Source organism: Mirounga leonina, unplaced genomic scaffold, assembly GCF_011800145.1.
Source record: "Mirounga leonina isolate KUSES-001 unplaced genomic scaffold, KU_Mleo_1.0 Mir_114, whole genome shotgun sequence".
Lineage (NCBI taxonomy): Eukaryota > Metazoa > Chordata > Mammalia > Carnivora > Phocidae > Mirounga > Mirounga leonina.
This window is the reverse complement of record NW_023270265.1, coordinates 8,535,413-8,557,831: the sequence shown is the minus strand read 5'-3', so window position 1 is coordinate 8,557,831 and position 22,419 is coordinate 8,535,413. Positions and strand designations below refer to the sequence as shown.

Here is a 22,419-nt window from a genome sequence, read left to right as displayed (position 1 = left end):
CGAATCATAACAAAGAATAGCAGCTGGTGTTTGTGTTGATAGCTTAAAAGTACTTTCATATCTAATCTGAATCATCAGATAACCTGTAAAGTACATAAGGGAGGCACTCTTTTCCCAATGTGACAAATGATAAATCCCAAGAATTGATAGTGAGTAAAATGAGCAAAGCACAAGTCAAAATTCAAGTCTCTTGAGAGCAAACTGTGTATTTTGAAACGACCCCATCATGTACCCTACTGAAACCCACATCAATGTTAGGATATCAGTATTTGAAAGACCTGGTGGATTTTATTTTTAAAAAATCTAAAAGAACGTGGGGGCATGGTCCCTGCAGTTGAAAATGCTGGATATGAACATGAAGTTGCTTGAAGAGTTCTGTGAAAATAAATCTGAAAGATATTATTTCCGAAATGCTTTTTAATTTTATGTTTCTCATTACCAAGGTACTACGTGTTCATTATAGAAATGTAAACAAGAATACTTAAATACCTATACTTTATAAACCAGAGAAAAATCAGCATTAATATGTCAATAACTACAGATGCGCACACAGAGGTGACCTTTGACATATTTAGGAGTCAATGTGGCACCTCAGAAGGGGATAGTATTATGGATGCCACCTTAGACAGAATGCATAGCTGTACCAATGGGCTCATGTGCCACATCTGCTCTGATGTATATAATACTTTTCTGGGAATCATATAATCTTAACAGATTTTCAACCTCCTTTTAAAAGTCACAGCAAATTGGGGCACCTGGGTGGCTCAGTGGTTAAGTGTCTGCCTTCGGCTCAGGTCATGATCCTGGGGTCCTGGGATCAAGCCCTGCATTGGGCTCCCTGCTCAGCGGGAAGCCTGCTTCTCCCTCTCCCACTCCCCCTGCTTATGTTCCCTCTCTCGCTGTGTCTCTCTGTGTCAAATAATAAATAAAATCTTAAAAAAAAAAAAGTCACAGCAAATTGTGATTTTTTCTATATACACAGTCTTCATTGGAGTAAAAGTATGGTCTTCCTTCTGGAAAAGGAAAAGCTGAGGTTCACAGTGGCTGTGATGCCTTATCTACATTCAGTATGGATTCACTTCTTCTACTTCAAAAGTGCTGAACAAGGTGGTAGGTAGGAAAGAGTGGGAAAGGCCATGGTTCTGCCCTTATTATGTGAAAAGCCAATCACAGCACTCGGCTCTGCAAGAGCACACCAGCCAACGGGGCACCACAGCACATTATTCTAAAGGTTGTGAGGAAGACAACTGCAGGTTTCACGGCTTTGTTATTCGAAGCTCCTGCTGAATGACCTTTCTTGAGCAAGCACTTGGTTACTCTGTCAATGCACCTTGAATAAACACAACCATAAAAGTGGTCAAAGGTGGCGGCGGCCTCTTCACTACTTTATACATATTCCTGACTTTTCCTCCCAATGACCCCACCAGGTAGTACCTAAAAGAACCTCCATTTTAAAGATTAGATTAAAAGTTGGAGACCTTAATTAGCTCAACTAAGTTTACACAACAGATGTATCTGACTTCGATGCCCAGGTTCTTAACACACATTCTACTGCCTTGACAATATTGACCATGAAAAGATAGTCACAATATATCAGGTTAAATAAGGCTGGCCTAGAAGGTGCCTGGATGATCTGCACCCTGCCAATGATGTATCTTGCCATCCCAGTTTCCTCTGGGCTTCCACCCCATGGTTCTTTGGGATGCAAGAGTAAGCTATTAAACTCTGGCCCCACAGGAAGACCTTCTCACCTGTTATTATCTTTACCTGTTCTTTTTTTCTTAAGATTTATTTATTTATTTATTTATTTATTTATTTATTTATTTGAGAGAGAGAGTGAGTGCACGTGGGAGAAAGGGGCAGAAGGAGAGGGAGAGAAATACTCAAGCAGACTCCGCACTCAGCGCAGAGCCGAGATGGGGCTCGATCTCATGACCCTAAGATCATGACCTAAGCTGAAACCAAGAGTTGGACACTTAACCCAGTGCTCCACCCAGGCACCCCTCCTGCAGTGTTGTTCTATGTATTCATAGCGTGACAACAGATCTCAACCTTAATAGCTCACCATAAATGTCACTCATCAAAAAGAATTTCCCTGGTCATCCATTCTAGCATATTCTCCATGACAACACTCTACCACTCCTGTCCCCTTTAAAATATGAATGAAGTAGGTTTTAGAGAATTCAGTACAAAATAATACTCTATACATAAAAACACACTAGTATGCACTCAAATACCCTCACATATGCATACAACCCCATCCAAAGCCTGGGGGAAAAAAACACAAACAAAAAGAAAAAAAAAATGAAGGAAGGAAAAAGAAAGTATCTGGAAAGCATTATCTTGCTATTTTAACAATAATCTTTTTTTTTCTGGTGAATCAAATTTTAGAGATTATGTTTTTGCTTGTCTGCACTTTATAATCTCTGGTAATTAACATATATTACTCTCATAGTACATTTCAAAAGCATAATGGCAACTCTAAAATATGCAATAACATGTCTGTTTTTGCCACAAAACATATTTTACTTGAGCCGATGCTGTTCTTGCTTAGGTTCTCTCTAATATCAGGAATCCGAAGTCATGGCAAGCGATTCTGGAATTCACTGGGTTGCCTCTGTCCTTTATAGAAATCTTTTTTGGGGAGGGTTAGAAGTAGAAGGAATGGTTTAATGGTAAATGGCAGTAACAACTAGCCATTGAAGAAGAAATGTCCTACCTGGTATTCTCATTAAAAAATTAAAAAAAAAAAAATAAGTCTGTGCTAGGGCATAAAGACACATAGAAACCAACACCCCAATCAAGGGCAGCAAATGAGACTCTGCCATGGCCAACGTCCCCCAACCCCCAGCTCACAGAAGAGTGACTCTGTACAGAGGGCATTTCCACTGCAGTTTGTAAAAACCTCTCTCAGGCAATAGCTGAGGAAAGATGAAGCATCAGGGAGCCTAGGATTCCCGAAGAATGGAGGGATAAGCAGGAACAGCTCTCGGTGACCTCCCAGGACTGGCAGAGCAGTGGGCTTTTAATCTGTGGTAGTGCTTTACCTGAAAATCCCATTTTTAAAATCTGTTATTAGCTGACAAAGAAATGAATTCTCCAGTTGGATAACTGGGACAATTTGCAATTATTTGGTCAAATGACAAAATACCTCTGTGGCTTTGCTGATCCAGACATGGCAATAAGGCTCACAGAAGACGCACTTTGCATAAATCCAACTGATGGGAAAGAAATGGCTATCACCACATTGGCAACCAAATTAAAAGGACTTCTTAAAAATATCTGCTGGCACAAATTTTCATTTATTCTAAGGATAAATTCCATTGAGTACGTTGGCTTTATTTGAAGGAGAGATTTTGGGGGAAAAAATGTAACTCCTTTTAAGGAGTTTATCAAAATAATTGTGTTCAGCAGCTCTCATTTCCCCCAGAACTGGGCATATGCGGCATTCATGCCAACATGCGGTGCAGCCCAGGGCTACCCAGGGCAGGATGAGGAATGCTCCTCAGGTAAACAGGCAACACTGGAGATTGGAATGCTGGTCTCAGAGTTTCTATCACTGAGTTTAAAAATGTGCAAAGTGGAATACTTCGTGGTTTTCCATAGATGGCATTAAATGTATGTTGTATAATTTCGGCTATAAGTTAGGGTTGACCAATTTTCTGAAGTTCTTCTTTGAACATGATTGAGCACTCAGGATTCCAGCCTTCAGGGATTGAGCTTCGTGTCACCACTGTTGAAGGGATTTGGGTTTTTATGTCCTTTTCTAAATACCTTCTCATTTTGGATGGCTTTTTCTTTGCACTTTGCTATGAACTAGAGCAGGAAAGAGTAAAAGGGTATTTCACTTGGTGTTTGTGGGTGAACAACAGCAAGAGGAGCAGAGCATGGTGTGGGAAAAAGTGGGTGGCTCACAGGTCATCACCTGCCACAACCATCAAATGTCCTCCCTTCAGGATTCTAGAGTGAGTTTTGACACTGAAAATGCTAATTAAGAAAAGCAGGCAGAAACATTATTCATTTTACTCAACTGAGTCACAGCTTAGATATTGTGAAAAATTCCAGAAAGGGGTTTTTTTAGTGTACAACAGACCACCAGCAAACCACTCTCATAAGATAAATTTTAGGGAAAGGGCGCCTGGGTGGCTCATTTGGTTAAGTGGCTGCCTTCGGCTCAGGTCATGATCCCAGGGTCCTGGGATCCAGCCCCACATCGGGCTCCCTGCTCAGCGGGAGGTCTGCTTCTCCCTCTCCCACTTCCCCCGCTTGTGTTCCTGCTCTTGCTATCTGTCAAATAAATAAATAAAATCTTTAAAAAAAAAAAAAGAAATTTTAGGGAAGAACAGAGAAAAAAGGGAAGAACAGAAACAATTGCACAGACACCGAACAATGCGAGGACAGAACACATAAAATTTCTTACAAGAAATAAGAAAAAGACATGGCAAAACTAACTCAAAAAGATATCTGTGCCCCATGTTCACTGCATTATTTATTTACAATATCCAAGATAAGGAAACAACTTAAGTGTCCATTGATAGATGAATGGATAAGGAAGATGTGGTATATATATGCAATGGAATATTATTCAGACATTAAAAAAGGAAACCTTGCCATTTGCAACAACATCAGGATGAAGCTAGAGGGCATTACGTTAAGTGAAAAAGTCAGGGAAAGGTAAATACCATCTGATCACACTTATATGTGGAATCTAAAAACAAAAAATCTCATAGATACAGAGATCACTTTGGTAGTTGCCAGAATTGGGGGGCTGGAGGTGGGTGAAATGGGTGAAGATAATCAAAAGATATAAACTTCCAGTTATAAAATAAGTAAGCCCTATGATGCAATATACAGCACAGAGACTACATGGAATTAAAAATACTGTATCATTAATGTAAAAGTTGCTAAGAGAGTAGATCTTAAAAGTTCTCATCATAAGAAGAAAAACACTGTAACTATAGGTGGTAATGGATGTTAATTAGACTTACTGTTGTGATCACTTCATAATACACACAAATATTGAGTCTTTATGTTGTACATCTAAAACTAATATAGCATGTCAATTATATGTAAATTTTAAAAAATAGAAAAGAAAAAGAGAAAATGATCTCAAACATGGAATACATCATGTATATTTTCTCTAAAGGTTTTATTACCTTTCCCCTAATTTGATTACAAGTTGTGTGCCTTATATTTAAACATTATTGCTCTCTAAGAAACTAAAATTGCTTTATAGACAAAAACTCTGCCTCTATTCCTAGAGAGAGAGAAGCATCTGCATTGGTGTCATGTGGATACAACTAACTTCTCCCTCCCCTCACTTCTCAAAAAGCCTTTAAGGCATTGCCAATAGGCCATTCTTTGTTACTCCGTAGTAACTCCTGTGCCAGGAACTGTTCACAGGTTTACAGCCAAGTTTGGATCAATGTGCAATAAGCATTTTTGCTACAATTGAGTGCATATCCTGTGAGGTGGAAGCCCAGGCTGAAGAGCTCACACAGAGCAGGTAAAACATCCTCCATTCTCTGAGTATGATAGAGCCAGAGCCTTGTTCTCTGGATGCGGAAGAACTGAGTCTGTGTGGGAGTAAGCTGAGGCAAAAGACCATGCATCCAAGATGCCATCAAGTGAACTGTGACACTCAGTGGACACTCACAAGACATTCCTTTAGGGTGTGGTCATGATTGCTCTTAATTATCTTATTTATTTTGTGTGAAGTCTATTTAAATTCCCCACACACAATTTCTAGTACAGTACTCACAAACATTATTTAAGTACTCATAACTGAATGCAACTGGGCTAATCATACCTGAACAGCTACAGCAACCCTTTTCTGTGGCAGTTTTCCATAAAATGCCTCACCTCAAGGCAAAAGGAAAGTCTATAAGGAAGCAGGTCCTCTTTAGTTCACTCTGGCCATGCAAATGTGCTAGGGGACACTTGTCTTCAGTGAAGCAACCCAAAAAGCTGTCATGCCTTTTAGGTGGTCATTGTGCCTTAGCACTAACCCCACATCATCACCATGATCACAACCTCACCACATCACATGATGACCACCATGACCATCATCACCATCATCCCATCCCCACTACCACCACCATTACCACAACCCATGTACTGAGCTGAATAATGTACCTCCCCACAATTCATGTCTACTTGCAACCCAGGAACATAACCTTCTTTGAAAACAGGGTCTTTGCAGATGCAATCAAGATGAGATCATACTGGAGTAGGGCAAGCTCTATATCCAGAACAACTTACATCCTTGTAAGAAGAGGGAAATTTGAACACAGAAACACAGACACACAAGGGAGGAGGCCACGTGAAGGAAGACGCAGAGAATGAAGTGATGAATCTGTAAGCTAAGGGATGCCAAGGATTGCTGGCAACCACTATAAGCTAGAGGAGGCACAAAAGGATTCTTCTCTAGAGCCTTCAGAGGGAGGAAGCCTGGACCTGCCAAGACCTTGATTTCATTTGAATTGCTAAGCATTTATAATCTGAAATTCCCATCATCACTCACTATTTCAGACTCCACCAGAGAAGCCACTACAATATACAGTGATGAATTATTTTTTTCTGGTCTCCAGTACTTGAGAGAGTAGATTTCTTTTGTTTTCGGCCTCCTAGTTTGCAATGCTTTATTGTGACAGCCAAGAGAACTAATACAAGTCCCATCACCTGCACTAACCCTATCACTCCCACCACTATCAGCCTCCCTCCCCCTCACCACCACTAGAAAAATATAATGAAAAAGATAACTGAGATAACTTTAGGTCAGCAGCGAGACTCAATTTTAGTGCTCAGCAGTTGACACCTCCAGATGAACTCATGTCTGTGATCTGAACCCTACTTCTGAGGTTACAGATTTAGCATCTCTTCTTTTTATTCCCCAAACTTCTAGTTTGAGCTTGACATGCCCACTTACGTCCATTTCCACACAAAAAAAAACCAAAGATGGTTTCACATGAATGAGACATCAAAGATCATCCATTCTAACCCCATAATCAATAGCACTGGGGAATATGATCTCTAGAAAGGTGAAACAACTAATATACAATCAGTGAATCAACTTCTAGCAGAATTAGACTCAGAACTTAGATTTCCTGACTCAATCAACTCTATAAGACTTCTTGCCACAAAAGTGGGTGCAGTATCTTTTAATATCTACTACTAAATATTAGGAAGCCATTTATGAACAGTATGAACATTCCCCACCCTACTACCAACTCATTAGCTCATTGAGTCTCATTTAACCTTATCAGGATATTGTGTAGACCAGGACCAGAGATAAAATTATTTAAACATGTACCATGATATCAGTGGTGGTATCACATGATGACATTTAAGAAACAGGTTTTCTAATATTAACAAAAATGAAACCGAAAATGTTTCCACTGCTAAGGGGGATATCCTCAATATTAATTCTATATTTTCATTCTATAATATAACTTATTTTAATTCTATAATATTAATTCAATATATCTGTATAAAATAAAAATAACTTGGAGGTCTTCTCAAAACATATCAGAGGTAGAACTCTTATCAAGCAATCAGGAAGAAATTCTGGAATCATGAGAGCACTGATCAGTATGTTAATGAAGATTATCTACATCATGCATCTAAGCATCAACAAATTAAAGAGGGCTTGTGTTCTAAAGCATCTGATAAAGACAAAACAAATAATGATAAACACAATTAGGCATATTGATTCCTTTTGTTCTTTGAAAGTCATCTCTTTGTACTAGCTTAGTGCCTTAAGATGCAATCTCTTATAATGAAATGTCACTTTTCTAAACCCCAACTTCTGAAAACTTTGGAAGAAAGGGATGGAGGAATTTGGATATGCAAACTGAGAAGCCCCACTATTAAAAAGAACTGTGAAGATGAGCTCCCCAAAGCAAGATGTAGCTCTGTACAATCCAGCTCCACAGTCACAGTCAAAAAGAGTTAGCTATCCAGTTACCCAGTTAATCTCCATACTCTCAACTAAAAATATTGAAAAATCTCAGCTTCCTTGACATCAATTCCTTTAGAGACAGTTTTATTTGAGATCTGTTTTTCCTTTACGAAGATAATACTCAGTGTCATAATGTAGTTAAGATAGTACTTCTCCCACTTTTAAAAATGATTATATGAATGAACAAAACATATATGTTAAAAATTTAACCTATCAGTAAGGTATGTGCTGCTATCATTTTATAAGACTGAATTACTAAGCATGTGTGATCTGAAATCCCCATCATTATCCACTATTTCAGTCTCCACCAATATACAGTGATGAATTATTTTTTCTTTTAAAGCAGTAAAAATAGAGCTTCAGGCTTCTAATTAGCATGTATATATGAAAGCTACCATGTTTTCTTTTAAGTAGTGGATGCAGGTCCTCTATAATTCTTAGAAGAAGCAAATAAGAATTCTCAAACCAAATCTACTGCTTGTTTTGTTCAAATTTTTTTCCCTAAATAATTCATCTCCTCCCAAAAATAGGTCAGGTATGACACAGGTGGTAAATGGAAGCTAGGAAACTCTTCAAGTGGTGCTACTTTTCCTAGGAACACATATATCTTATTGGAAGTCTAGCAGTCATCTCAAACTTAATAGGCCCCAAAAAGCAAACTACTGACTTTCAGACTCCAAATTCCATCTATCCCAGTATCCCCTCTTAAGAAGTAACTCTACTATTCACCCAGTTTGCACAGATTAAAAAAAAAACAGACAAAACACTCTATTTAAACCTGATTTCTCTCTCCCCCGAACCCCTTTGCTCTTCCCCACTCTACATGTATTTCTACTGTAGGCACCACTTCCAAAATGTCTTTCAGATCAGAGCACCTCCTGCCCACTCTTACTCCACTTCACACCCATGGTAGCTTTCACCCAGACCCCTGTGAAAGCTTTCCTGATGTTTTCCTTGCTTCCACTCATGCCCCTCTATCATCTGTTTTCTTCAAAAGCCAGCTACACCCCTACTGGGCAGCTTATAATTGTTTCCCATCTCTCACAGAACAAATTCAAAGTTCTTGTTGTAACCTAATGCTGGCTGGCTCCCAGACCTTATGTACTGCCATTCTGTCCCCACCCCTCCCCCACTTAACTCTGCATAAAGTCATACTGGAAAGCATGCTGTTTTTGGATAGGACAAACAGGCTTCTACATCAAGATCTTAGCACATGCTCTACCCCATGCATAGAATTTGTTTCTACAGATTTTTTTTTTTTTTTTGCTTTCTCAGAACTTTCTAATATGCTATCTCCTCGGAAAGTCTTCCTCCAACCACCCTATTCAAAATAGTACCCCCAATAACAGCAATGGAATGAAGAATGAGCTCTTCGTTGACATGACAATTGTGATTTAGAATGAGAATGAAGGCATCTGGAAAAGGTACACTTGACTGCATATCGTATGGAAGAACAGGATCTGTTTTTCTCCTTAAAAACAAGATTTTCTGGGGTGCCTGGGTGGCTCAGTCATTAAGCGTCTGCCTTCGGCTCAGGTCATGATCCCAGGGTCCTGGGATCGAGCCCCGCATCAGGCTCCCCTCTGCGGGAAGCCTGCTTCTCCCTCTCCCACTCCCCCTGCTTGTGTTCCCTCTCTCGCTGTGTCGCTCTCTGTCAAATAAATAAATAAAATATTAAAAAAAAAAAAACAAGATTTTCTTTTTCAATGAAGATGAAGATGATGATGGTGGTGATGGTGATGATATGATGATGGTGGTGGTGATGAAAGTGATGGTGATGATGACGATGGTGATGATGGTGATGATGGTGGTGGTGATGATGGTGATGATGATGATGGTGATGATGACGATGGCAATAGCAACAGTAGCCAACATTCAATGAATATATGCCCAGCATTGTTCTAGATGTTTTGTAATACCCAGTTATAGGTGAACTATAAAATCCATTAAATTCTTACAACACCCCTTGAGGTTGGTACATTATTATCCCCTTTCTATAAATGGAAATAACTAAGACACAGAGGATATCTAGAAAAGCTTCTTAGCCCCCCAAACAAGTTAATCTGATCAAGAAGGCTTTTTAAAAGAAACATGAACAAACAAAATTATAAAATGTACAGCTATGGAAATATTTAAAGTCTACTTATGTTTGTACAAGGCTGCTTCCTCCTTCCTCTAATAAAGGAAAGATGGCCCAAGAGATTTGGAAGGCTCTCAAAGGCAAATTCCAATTATGTAATCACAAACAGCCCCCATGTAGAACAGACTAAGATGCATTTAAAGTGCCAATCCAGCCATACTGTAAGGAATGATTTTTTAAAAACATGAAAATTGGGTAGCAGGCAAGTGCTGATTAAGCAGTAATGGTCTCTAAGAACAAAGAGGAAAGATGCATTAATTTCCAGAAAGACTAAAAATTGGGATAAAAATGTAACAGTAACCAAAGGGGTTCCTTCAGTTATGTTCTGTTGAACCTAATAAGGATATTTTTCTGTCTCCTGCTTGGGCTATGTGAATTACAGTAACAGAGATGAAAGAGAATATTGCTTTTTAACTCCTCTCTGATTCCATGTTCTGCGGGGAAGCTGAAAGGAAGTCTGGTGAGAGAGAACCGCACACATCAACCCTGTAAAACTCAGGTCTGTGGTCCAAGAAATAACACATCCAGGTAGCCAGATTGTTTGCAAATAACAGCTTGTTCCACAGACCTGGAAGAAGATGGAGAATGTGAAAGACGCCAAAGAACTCTGAAGATCATCTGACACAGTATGATCTTCAAGAAGGGGCAGAGGGCAGAATCCACAACATAGGATTTGTGAGGGCATACAACACAGACACAAGGATCACTTAGGGTCGCTGTGGATTCCTGACAATCAGGCCAAATGAATAACTTCCTAAAGTTACAGAATGGTGCACAAAGCCAAATTCATGCGTGCATCCAGCTGGGAGGAGCAACTAGCCAATACACTGCATGAAAGGGTCAGGGTGGTCCTCGTCTGGGGGCCTGGTATTCAGACCTCAGCTTAACGAGTAAGGGAACCCGACTGTAACAGCAGCTGTGATCTGGTGAGCACTATACCGGGCACCTTGCTTTGGAACAGATGCTCTCCTTCCATGCTCTCAAACACCTCTGATGTAGATGCTATGATATCCTGACCCTAACGCTGAGGAAGAAACTCAACTGAGAGAGGACTTGCCCAAGATCAGTTATCTCCAGCGGAGGTGGCTTGAGAGGGTGGGATTAACTAGCACACTCCTACAGTTAGCAGCCAGGATGCTGTGGGGATGCACAGCCCTGACGCAGGAAAAGAACTAATGAGGCTACTGATTTACCTTGGAGAGGAAAAGCACCAGTGAAAATAAGATGGCCATCCTCATGTGCGAAAGGCTGCCGTGTGAAAGGGACAGACTCCTTCTCTTGGCTCCGGTGAGTAGATTCAGGAGCACAGGTAGAAGGAAGAATCTGACTAATGTCAGATTAGAATCTGACGTCAGATGACAGTATTATTTTCACTTTATTTTCAGACATTATTTTCACTGGTTTCATCTGACTTCAAATGATCAGCACCATCTGGTACCAGAGGGAAGGTCTAAGGAAACAGTGAGCCTGGTCACCAAGGGAGTTCCTGTAGAGGCGGGGCAGCCATTCCTGTCAGGAGAAGGTCAACAGACTCAAACAGGAGGTGACAATGAGATTGGAAGCCCATCAGATTTCCTGCAAATTCTGAGATTCTGTGAAGATGCAGACTCGTGATATAACTAAGATATATCCTGAAGTCTCAAAGACAGATATATTCTTGTTTGTCAGCCTGGTCATGAGATGCCCTTTCTTGATTAGCACTTCCAAAAAAGCACTGATTAACTGGTATAAATATTTAGAGTGAGGGCCCAGTGCTCTGCTGGAATCAGTGAATCATTTTGTGTCCATCTTTAGATTTTAACATGGAAAAGACAAAACAGTTGAACATGTTTGTTTTCTTTCACTCTGCATCATTGCCCTGAAACAACAGTGATTTGTACTCTTGCTTGGGCAAGGCCTTCCGGAGAGAGCTAATGAGGCTACCGGGCCCTGGTGGATGAAACTCTCCAGATGGGTTCACTCGAGTGTTTGAAACTGTGCAATGCTGACCGTATGATATACTGGTTCTCGGCATACTTTTATCTTTCAACCAATATTAAGCACTATTAGCCAAACAGAAATACCAGAGACGGCAATCTGGCTGGATTCGATGTCTCTATGCAACATTTATCTCCCTTCTGGAAGTTGGTCGTGCTATGTTGACACCAGCTTATTGAATTTTGTTGTGTTTTCTCATATTAACCCACTGCTTGGGCTTCCACGAGTTACAGTAGAGAAAACACTTATACATGACTTGTGCCTAATCTTTTATGAGAAACACAGCTGGTCCTATTGCTGTTCCCAGTGTATCCAGAAATGATTGTGAGATAAAATTACATGCCCATGCCGTGCACCTGTGGGTCAGGCGGTGACTAAGATGGAACCACGCGAGACAGGAGGACAAGGGCTCTGAGTCTGTAAGGAAACGAATCAAGAAAATCCATTTCCTTATGTGCCGTACCATATAGGTCGTACAAACATCTTCAGAGATCTTTTAAAGTCTATGTAAATAGTTCATGGGAAGCAATGGAACAGAGATCTTTAAGCCACTACCCTAATTACAAAACCAGAGCCCCCCACCCCCACCCCAGCCCCGCCGGTGTGCCTGGCTGGCTCAGTAGATCAAGCAGCACACTCTTGGTTTAGGCTCAGGTCATGATCTCATGGGTCATGGGCTCAAGCCCTGGGTCTGGCTCCATGCTCAGCAGGGAGTCTGCTTGAGATTCTCTCGCTCTGCCCCTACTCCCTCCCCCAATAAATAAATAAATCTTTTTTTTTTTTTTTTAGATTTTTTTATTTATTTTTTTGACAGAGAGAGATATAGCGAGAGCAGGAACACAAGCAGGGGAAGTGGGAGAGAGAGAAGCAGGCTTCCCGCGGAGCAGGGAGCCCGATGTGGGACTCAATTCCAGGACCCTGGCATCATGACCTGAGCCGAAGGCAGACGCTTAACGACTGAGCCACCCAGGCGCCCATAAATAAATAAATCTTAAAAAAAAAAAAAACAGTCCACTCTATCACCACCAGGGATATCACCACTACTCTACACCACAAGCTATTTTTCAGTGAAATGAAGATGAGAGTAGTACTTGCTCCAACAGGCTGCGCAGAGAATTAAATGAGATACTGTCTATAACCCATGATAATTACATAGGAAATGTTTAATACAGTGTATTTACTGTCATCGTTAACATTATTTTCACTGGTTTCCTTTGGGAAACTAGAAACTAGTGCCAAAAATTTTAAAGCTCAAGGGGCATCGTTGTCACCACTCCACTGGCAAATGCATTCTGCATCCTATGCCACCTGTAAGACCCTACCTCCGCCCGCGCTCAAGGCACCGCACTCTACAGGCCAGGGCTGCCTCAGCACCAAGCAGATCTGTAACCACTTTGCTGCTTCTCCCGACTCTTGTCCACTACTTCAACAATGCCTCTTGGCCGTTTTATTTAGAAAGCAATCCTGATTTGAGGACTTCGGATTGAAAATCATCCCCGTGATGTGCTTCTATAAAGAAAAGGGAAAGAACCAAGGAGTCCTCATGAGCACCATCATAAAAGGATCAGCAATTAGACTCACGAACTGGGCAGAGACCCCCTCCAAAGTGTCACAAAAGCCCTCTTCTACCATGTAACTGTAATTACATGGTGTCAGGATTCCAGCTTCACCTCTGGAAGGTGGCTTACTCGGCCTGACGGCTGGACACACTAATACAGAACTTCTGGGACTGCTGTTAGGTTGCGTAAATGCATACATGAAATGAATAGCCTGCAGTGTGCCCACAGGTAACCATCATTTGTGTATCATTTGCCTTCTTCCTGTAAACATCAGTTGATTTTCCAGGTAAACTAACATTCCTCCACCTCCTACAATCTCTTCTTAATTCTACAGTTACTTATTTGAGTTTGTCAAAGATCCCATTTAATTTTAAGACCTTGAACTAAAATTTTACCTTCCCACTGTGAATATTTGATATATATAAACTATAGTCTTTACTAATACAAATCCAATACTCCCTGTAAGGAGCCGCATGTGTTGACCACATTCCTGTTGGAGCTTGCCTCACTGGTTCTCTTGATTCTCAATGCTAGCAGCACAGGGAGGCCCTGGCTACAGACCTGCTTCCACCTGCTTCACAGGGAGTGGGGATGGCATCCTGGACACAGCCTCTCAGCCTCCACCCTGGGCCATGATGGCAACAACAACAAGATTAAATGACTGCCTGAGGATCCCAAGATGGTGTATATTATTCTAACACTGCACCCTCCCCATCCCCATCTTTCTTTCCCCTAGGATTTCTTGATCTAGAGGTCCTGGCCTCACCAAGGAGAAAGAGAGTAGGGAACTATCTTTAAATATCTATAAACGGGGCGCCTGGCTGGCTCAGTTGGTGGAGCATGCGATCCTTGATCTCAGGGTTGTAAGTTCGAGCCCCACATTGGTATAGAGATTACTTAAAAATAAAAATGTTAAAAATAAATAAATATCAAGTTACCTGTCATTTCTCATCTAAACTTTACACTTCACAGTATAAGAATTGTGTTCATTCTATCACTAGTATGTTCTAAAAATAAACAAAAAGGTTGTATATAATCCTGAGAAAAAAAATATTCCAGCAAAGCCAATTCTAAAATTTTTCACTTGCTATTATTACTATTACTATTTCTAACTGAAAATAGACCAGTATTTCAGTTACATTTCTGGATAAATAAAAACACATGCCCTGAATGTTTTCATGTTTACACAGCACTCTCTCAAATTGCTTGAGAAATCTAGCTATCATCTGTAACATTTCCTCTCTGGGGCAGCAAAATTTGCTCTAAATTACACATATAAAACTTACAAATTCTAGAGTAGCCTAATTTTAACTCTAGACTTCTATATTATCTGAATTTTAAATATCTGAAACATTTTACAGAAATCCAGCTAAATTAAATTTTCAGTGACTGTGGCAATCAGTGTCCACTCAAAAATCTCAGCATGATGAGAAGCCTTCCCAGTATGCTGTCCAAACCTGAGGACAGTATATTTGATATGGTGTTCTACAAAGTTGTCATGTATTTATTTAAGATTCTAGGCTCTCCCAAACTCATTTGGCTTGGTGTCTGGAGTAACTTAGAGCAGTAAATTTGCATGAACATTAAATGAAATTATTTTGCCAAGTTAGCTAAGCATTTATAGAAAGAAAAAAAAAAGTATGTTAAAAGAAAAGAACTTTGGTGTCATACATGTTTAAAGTAAGCAGACACCTAGTAGGTATCTTTTTCCCTTTTTATTTGTTTTGGGAAACCAGGTATCAGTTGCACAAGTAGTATCACCTACAATGCTCTAGCTGTGCATGACAAACATGTGACCCTCAAAGGCCAACAGATTGACTTGTTAAGCTCTGTATTCAACAAGATACCCAAAGGAGGGCAGCCTCCAACTGCTCCGGCAGCTCCAGAGAGTCATCAAGCACCAAGCCCTTCATCCCTAAACCTGCAGTTTCATGGTCCCAAAATGGATGCAGCAGCTCCAGGCATCACAAACCCATCAAAAGGCAGCAAGTACAGAACAGAACACACAAATTTCCTGGTGGCTTTCCTTCCTTTAATTCGACTAAGAAATCCTTCCCTAAAGCCTCCGGCCCATCCCCACTTACCTCTCGTTGGCCAGAACAATGCTTATTCCTTAAGTGATCACTACAAAGAGCAATAGAATTGCCATGGATGGCTCACCCAGTCACCGTTCATACCTCTGGGATGTCAGTTCTCACTCACCAATGACCAGCATATTAGTTAGCACAAATGATGAAACTATTTTACTTCAACTTTGCTATTTTACCTAAAATGTTAGGTAAAAAAAAATAAAAATAAAAATAAAACAACAACCAAAAAAAACCCTAGTATTTCCATGGAATAAAGTTCACTGTTAGAAATGGAGACAATAGGGGCGCCTGGGTGGCTCAGTTAATCGTCTGCCTTCGGCTCAGGTCACGATCCCAGGGTCCTGGGATTGAGCCCCGCATCGGGCTCCCTGCTCCGCGGGAAGCCTGCTTCTCCGTCTCCCACTCCCCCTGCTTGTGTTCCCTCTCTTGCTGTGTCTCTGTCAAATAAATAAATAAAATCTTTAAAAAAAAAAATGGAGGCAATAGTGCATTAATATTGAAGAGATTCTAATACATGACAGAGATTTTATAGCATGCTTTCCCACTGGTTATCCCATTTAATTCTTATACCATCTCTGAGAGGCAGAGATGATTATTATTAAATTGAGAAAATCAGATAATGCACTCATAATTAAATCCATGTAAAGGTAACAAATCATTTATCAATCTCTTTTAAAATACCATCTTGATTTTTGTTATGTTTTCAACCCTGGGGTATCTGAACTACATGAAAAAGTAAGGAAACTTAAAAGGAGATAAAATGAAATTTAAGTAAAACATTTAAGAAAAGTAAAATTGATCATAATCCCACTCAGCAACAGCTCTTTTCTCTAATTTTGTGTCTTACTACCAATGTTTATGCAGAACTGGAATTACATATGGTTTTTAAGCCTACTGCTCTTACTTCACCTTAGACAGTAAACATTTTCCCATGCTATGATTTTAAAGAAGTAACGTGTAATCTCTACATGGTTGAAAATTTCTCTTAAGCAAACTTTTATGTGTGTTCCTGTGATGAATTCCTTCAAGCAAAAATCTTTGAACACATTTTTCTTCCTTCCTTCTTCCCCTCAGATAGAGATCTAGAAGTGGAATCGCCAAAGGTAAGTATACATTTTGAAATAGTTCACATCCAACTACACTCCTACTCATTTCACTCTGCCTTTAATAACACTGGGTATTATAACATTAATTATGGCCAAATTGTGAGAGACAGGAAAAGTTTAGATTTTCTGTCAACAGTTTTGCTCAGGTGGTAGATTCAGCCAACCCCGGAGGTGGAGAGGGAATCTCAATGTGGGAAGTGCCACAGGAGCCTGGCCTTGGGCTGAGGTACCTGCAGTGCTCGCCTTGTCTGGGAAAGTTATGTAGAAAGTCCTCACCTCCCCTGTCCTCAGACTCCTGCCCTCTTGAGGAGTCATATCCTGCTCTCCCCTAACATGGCCAAGCCTGCTGAATGAACACAGGGGTCTGGCAGCTTCTGGTCTCCAACTCTAGCTGCAGGTAGGGATCGTGTGAGTCCTAATCCCAACCTTGTATCGCATGGCCTTCTCTCACTTCCACCTTTTTTTTTTTCCTCCGAAGGATGAAGGTTTTGAGGTTCTGCTGAGGTGCTTCTCCCACCCCCGCTCAACCCTGGCAGCACATTGGAATCACCTGGAGAGCTTTACAGACACTACCGATGTCTGCCACTGTCCTTGTACCCCCAAAAAAGAGATTCTGATTGGTCTAAGGTGGGGCCTGGCCATGGGTATATTTTTTATAGCTCCCCCATGGGATTCAAACTGCATCCAGGGTTGAGAACTATAGATAATATCACCACTGCATGGCATCTACTAGAAGTTCCCCCTAGTTTATACTGTTTTCCCTACCCCAGGCTTTCAATGCTGATACAGGTGTCCATATCTACGCCCCCGTACCACCAGCTTTTTTAATACTGTTTGCTCTTTCAGTGGGTTTCTACTCCATTCCATTGTGCTCTCTATCCAATTACCTTCTGAAAATACCCATTTGTACATCTAACAAGAATGGAGAACACAGGATGCTTAAAACAACTCTTTCATCCCCATCCCCCACACACAATCCTACTCATCTCTCAATCCTCCCCATCTCAGTTAATGATGCCACCATGCCCCCCTCCTATTCAGGACAGAAGACCAGGAGGGAGTCTTGATTCATTCATCCCTGTACTTTCTTCACAGTAAGTCCTTTTGCTTGCCCACCAGAGGACATCCAGTCTGACAGGGCATGATTCCCACCACACCCATCCCCACGCTTCTAAGTGCCCTTCTCACCTGCCTCCCTGACTCCAGTAGTGGCCGCTAGAGTGCAGCATTACACAGCATCCACAGGGACCTTTTTAAACATAAAATCTATCAGAATCTTCCCCTACCTAAATCCCCCCATGGTTTTCCATTACAAGAAAAATCAAGTCCAAGTTCCCTAAATGTCTTACTTTGTCTACTTCTCCCAGTTCACTTCCTACCACTTTGGGGCATTATGTTAGTGCACACTGGCCCCATTTCTGTCCCCCAAGGCCCCTGAACTTTATTTTTTCTCTTTCTGATACACTTCTCTCTTCAATATTGCCATGCCTGGCTTCTTTCTACCGTATAAGACTCAGTTCAACTAGCATGACCTCATCTAAGGCCTCTGTGAACACTTACATAAATTCAAACTTTCTACCATGTAATCCTGTTCAGCATTTCTCACAGACAGAAATTATCTTATTTATTTATATGTTCTTGTATGAATTCCCCACTAGAATGCTCCGGGGGGTAGGGGGACAATCGTTGAGTCAATCCTTTATCCTTCCAGCAGCTCAGGAGCCTGATGCCTAAACAGCATCTGGCAAATAGTAAGTGCTTAATAAGTAGGTTAACAATGAAGGATGTTTATGGGACTGGGTGGAAGAGAAGCTGTACATGCCTGCTCAAATCACTAACTCATGCCAACAGATCTGCTCCCCGTTGAGCCATGGCAGACATCTTGTATCATACACTGTTTTGATATAAACAAAAGAAAACAAAGCCCTAAATTCTCAACCTCTAGAAATGAAATCTACTAATATACCTTGGATCTTTAATAAAAAAAAAATTTAGATGAAGAAGAGGAAAATGAGGCTAGGGAAAAGTCAGTGAGATGAATTTTAGCTTTCTCCAGAAATATAAATCATCTTACTTTCACTCAGCATGTGAAATCTTGCTCTGTAGTTTGCAGAATCTATCAAGACACACTTTGGAAGAAATACTGTGGAAAAGTATTCTTTACTCAGCACTGAGAATCAGTTCTTAAGAACAATCGCCCTGAAGAGAAATGGCATGAGATAGGATAGTGAGAAAATGAGAGGGTTCTTTACTCTTCAAAGACACATTTCCTCTGCTTCTTGTGTTCAGTGCGTAAGAAATTGAGATATCAGGGATTGACATAGAGCTCAGTTTCAAACTGAGCATCCCACACTTCCGGGGCTATCATAGTGGCATGCTGGTTGAGTGTGCCTTTCTCAAAGGCTGAGAAATTCATGTCCAGATGCCTGGAAACTGGTACTGTTCTAGTCAACACCGTTGTGAAATTTAAATTTTCTCAGTGTTATTCTCTTCCTCTCTACAGTGCTTTCCAGCTTCAATTATTTTTTTTCAAACCATCAGTTCCTAAGTACGGTACTAAATATTTAAGATTAAATTTGGCTTCCAAAAAGAAAATATTACCTCATGACATAAATAACGTTCAGGCTCTATTAATGATTTCAATCTGCTCCAGTTCTCATATATCCAAACATCCCTTGGCTCTCAATGTATATGCACCTTGATTTATCAGACTATTTGATTATCTGTAGATTTCACAGTATGTGTCTTATAAGCAGTAGCCATTATCTCAGCTTTTGGAAATGAAGATACTGAAGCTAATGGAGATAGACTTCATCAAGCTCAAGTATCTAATAAGAAGCAAAACTTGGATTCTCCCAGACTTAACACCTACCACTGTTTCTATAGTACATGCACTCCCTGCACTCTCTTACACACACACACACACACACACACACACACCAACTACAAATCACATCATTAAGAGTGTAACTATGATCAAAAGGAAAACAACAACTATTACATGCATTCCAATTCTAATTGCTGATTTCCAACCTAATTAGATGGTAATAGCATTAGATAGTGATAAACAAAACAAAAAGTTAACATCTACATTAAATGAAACCCGACACATCCATTGGATTAAACTGGCAGGGGTTCCCTTTGGGCAGCTGAGGACTGAGGGTATTTGGACTAACAATCTGAAAATGCAGGTCAATCAATTTGGAAGTGTCATTAGAATTTATCCACCTGGGATATAACATTTTCAAGGCAGGTTTTTTTTAATGTCAAAAAAAGAAGACATGACCACGTGGTAGATGCTAAGGCAACTTGCCTTGATCTTAAAACTATGAAGCTCAAAGGACAGATGTATACATAATCAGCAAAGCCTTAACGCAGTCAGGTTTTTAATCCAAATCAAATTAATTTCTGGTTTCAGTGATATGCCAAAGAAGGGCCACTCAGCCAGACCCACCAATGCAAATAATCGAAGCACCAAGTCTCCCTGCTCTTCACTGAGAAGACTTAGCCAAAGGGAGGCAGATGCCAAGAAAGAGAGCTACAAGATGCTAGCGTGGCCCCGTTCTTCCTCAGGTAGTTCTATTTTTGTAATGTGACATTTAAAAATCCAGTGTCACTCAGTGATATGCTGCTCATCCACCTCCCCTGGAGCTGCCTGGGTTTCCATGGCACTTATTAGGGGGAACAGCAGTAGCCTTACGGCAGCTGGAAACAGGGGCTGTCACAGGGCCCAGGTGCAGAGCGACTTACACCACTCTTCCCTGGAAGCCGAGCCTCATCACCAGCTCAACAGCCACACCACAGAACAGAAGAGTGGAAAGGAAACATCACTGAACAGAACACTGAGAAGGTTCCAGAAAGGGCAGAGACCAAGGAGTTATGGTAGTCCCCGGGCATCATCTGTAGTCACAGAGAAAGTTGCAATTTAAGCCCTCTAAACTTTTAGGAATTCTTACTATGTTTGATCCTTGTGTGTTTCTAGTAGAATCTTACTAGCTATGTACATGTAGGTTAACACTGAGCACTGTGGTTTTTACTGATGTCAAATAACCCAAAATGCTCTATCCCCTAAGGTCACTTAGTCAAGCATAGTTGCACCTTATTCCTTATTTGCTGACTCCCTGTGACCGTGATCCATCTTCTATCTGCCATACTATTTCTGGGTTTAAGGCCAAAAAAAAAAAAAAAAACCAAGATACCAAAAAACCAACACCGGGCTCAATTTCATGACCCTGAGATCATGACATGAGCAGAAATCAAGAGCTGGATGCTTAACCGACTACACCACCCTGGTGCACCAAGAATGGGCATTCTGACACCACAATGGCAAGAATGTGAACTGCTCAATCCTTTTTGAATGAGAATTAGGAATCTGGATAAAAAAATGTAAGGTTTTTTGTATATATGTTGGCCAAAAGTTTCCATACCATATTGTGGACTTTGGGGGCAGAATTTTATTTAATAATGACCAGACTGGAACAAACTAAATTCTCAACAGGTGATAAGCTCACCTAAATATTTTAGTATGTCAATATACTTCAGCACAGCATCATCAAAAACAGGGTTTAAGTATTCTGCTATAGAAATATTTTAACATAAAGTGCAAAAGGATAGCTAAAAGAGTTATTAGAGTATGTATAATTTCATTTTTATAAAAAAAGACATATTCATGGAGCAAAAAATTGGGTTAATATTCAACAGAAAGATAACAGTAATTATCTCGAGGTGGTAGAACTACAGTTGACTTTTATTTTCCTTATTGCTGATGTTTTCCAATTTTCTATAGTGAACATAGTTTACATAATAATAAAGAGGAAGACGCTCCAAAAAAAAAGATAAAACATTAACACTAGCCACTTTGAGTTTGAGTTAAATGTCACTCTGGCTCAGAGCTGTGTCCTAATCAATGGATCGAACCACATTCTGATATCAAAATCCTTGTGACAACCAACATGCAGGAAATAATGCCTTACATTAAGACACATAACGCCTTAGTGATACCGGTTCTTAGTCTTCTGTTCTTCTTGTAACACTGTAAAATTCAGGGGTGCCTGGGTGGCTCAGTCGTTAAGCGTCTGTCTTCAGCTCGGGTCATGATCCCAGGGTCCTGGGATCGAGCCCCACATCGGGCTCCTGGCTCAGCGGGGAGCCTGCTTCTCCCTCTCCCACTCCCCCTGCTTGTGTTCCCTCTTTGCTGTCTCTCTCTCTCTGTCAAATAAATAAATAATAAAATCTTTGGGAAAAAAAAAGATTAAAAAAAATTCTGTAAAATTCAGCAACTAGGAACTCTGTTTAATTAAGGGAGAAAGATATTACGGTTATATCTAGAACTAGATGAATTTATTTATACTTCCAAATGAAATATTTTGTGCGTGCCAATAATTCCTTCCAGCCTCCCCATACCTCTGTCTTTGGAATCCATTTACTTTCATGTGTGCACATCACAATAACAGACCTACAGCTGGCTACCAACCTCTACATCTATTAGGGGACAGATCAGAAATTCTCTTTTTTAAAGTTGTAAACAAGCAAAGTTCACCAGATGTAAGGACATAACCCTGTCCCACCTACACAGCACACTAAAACA

The 22,419-nt window shown here is 40.5% G+C and overlaps 1 protein-coding gene across 4 annotated transcripts in view; it reads right to left on the bottom strand.

Annotated features, from left to right (window-relative positions):
• NRG3 (neuregulin 3) overlaps positions 1-22,419 on the bottom strand; it is a 1,015,909-nt gene that overhangs the window by 976,062 nt on the left and 17,428 nt on the right. The window lies entirely within an intron of this gene.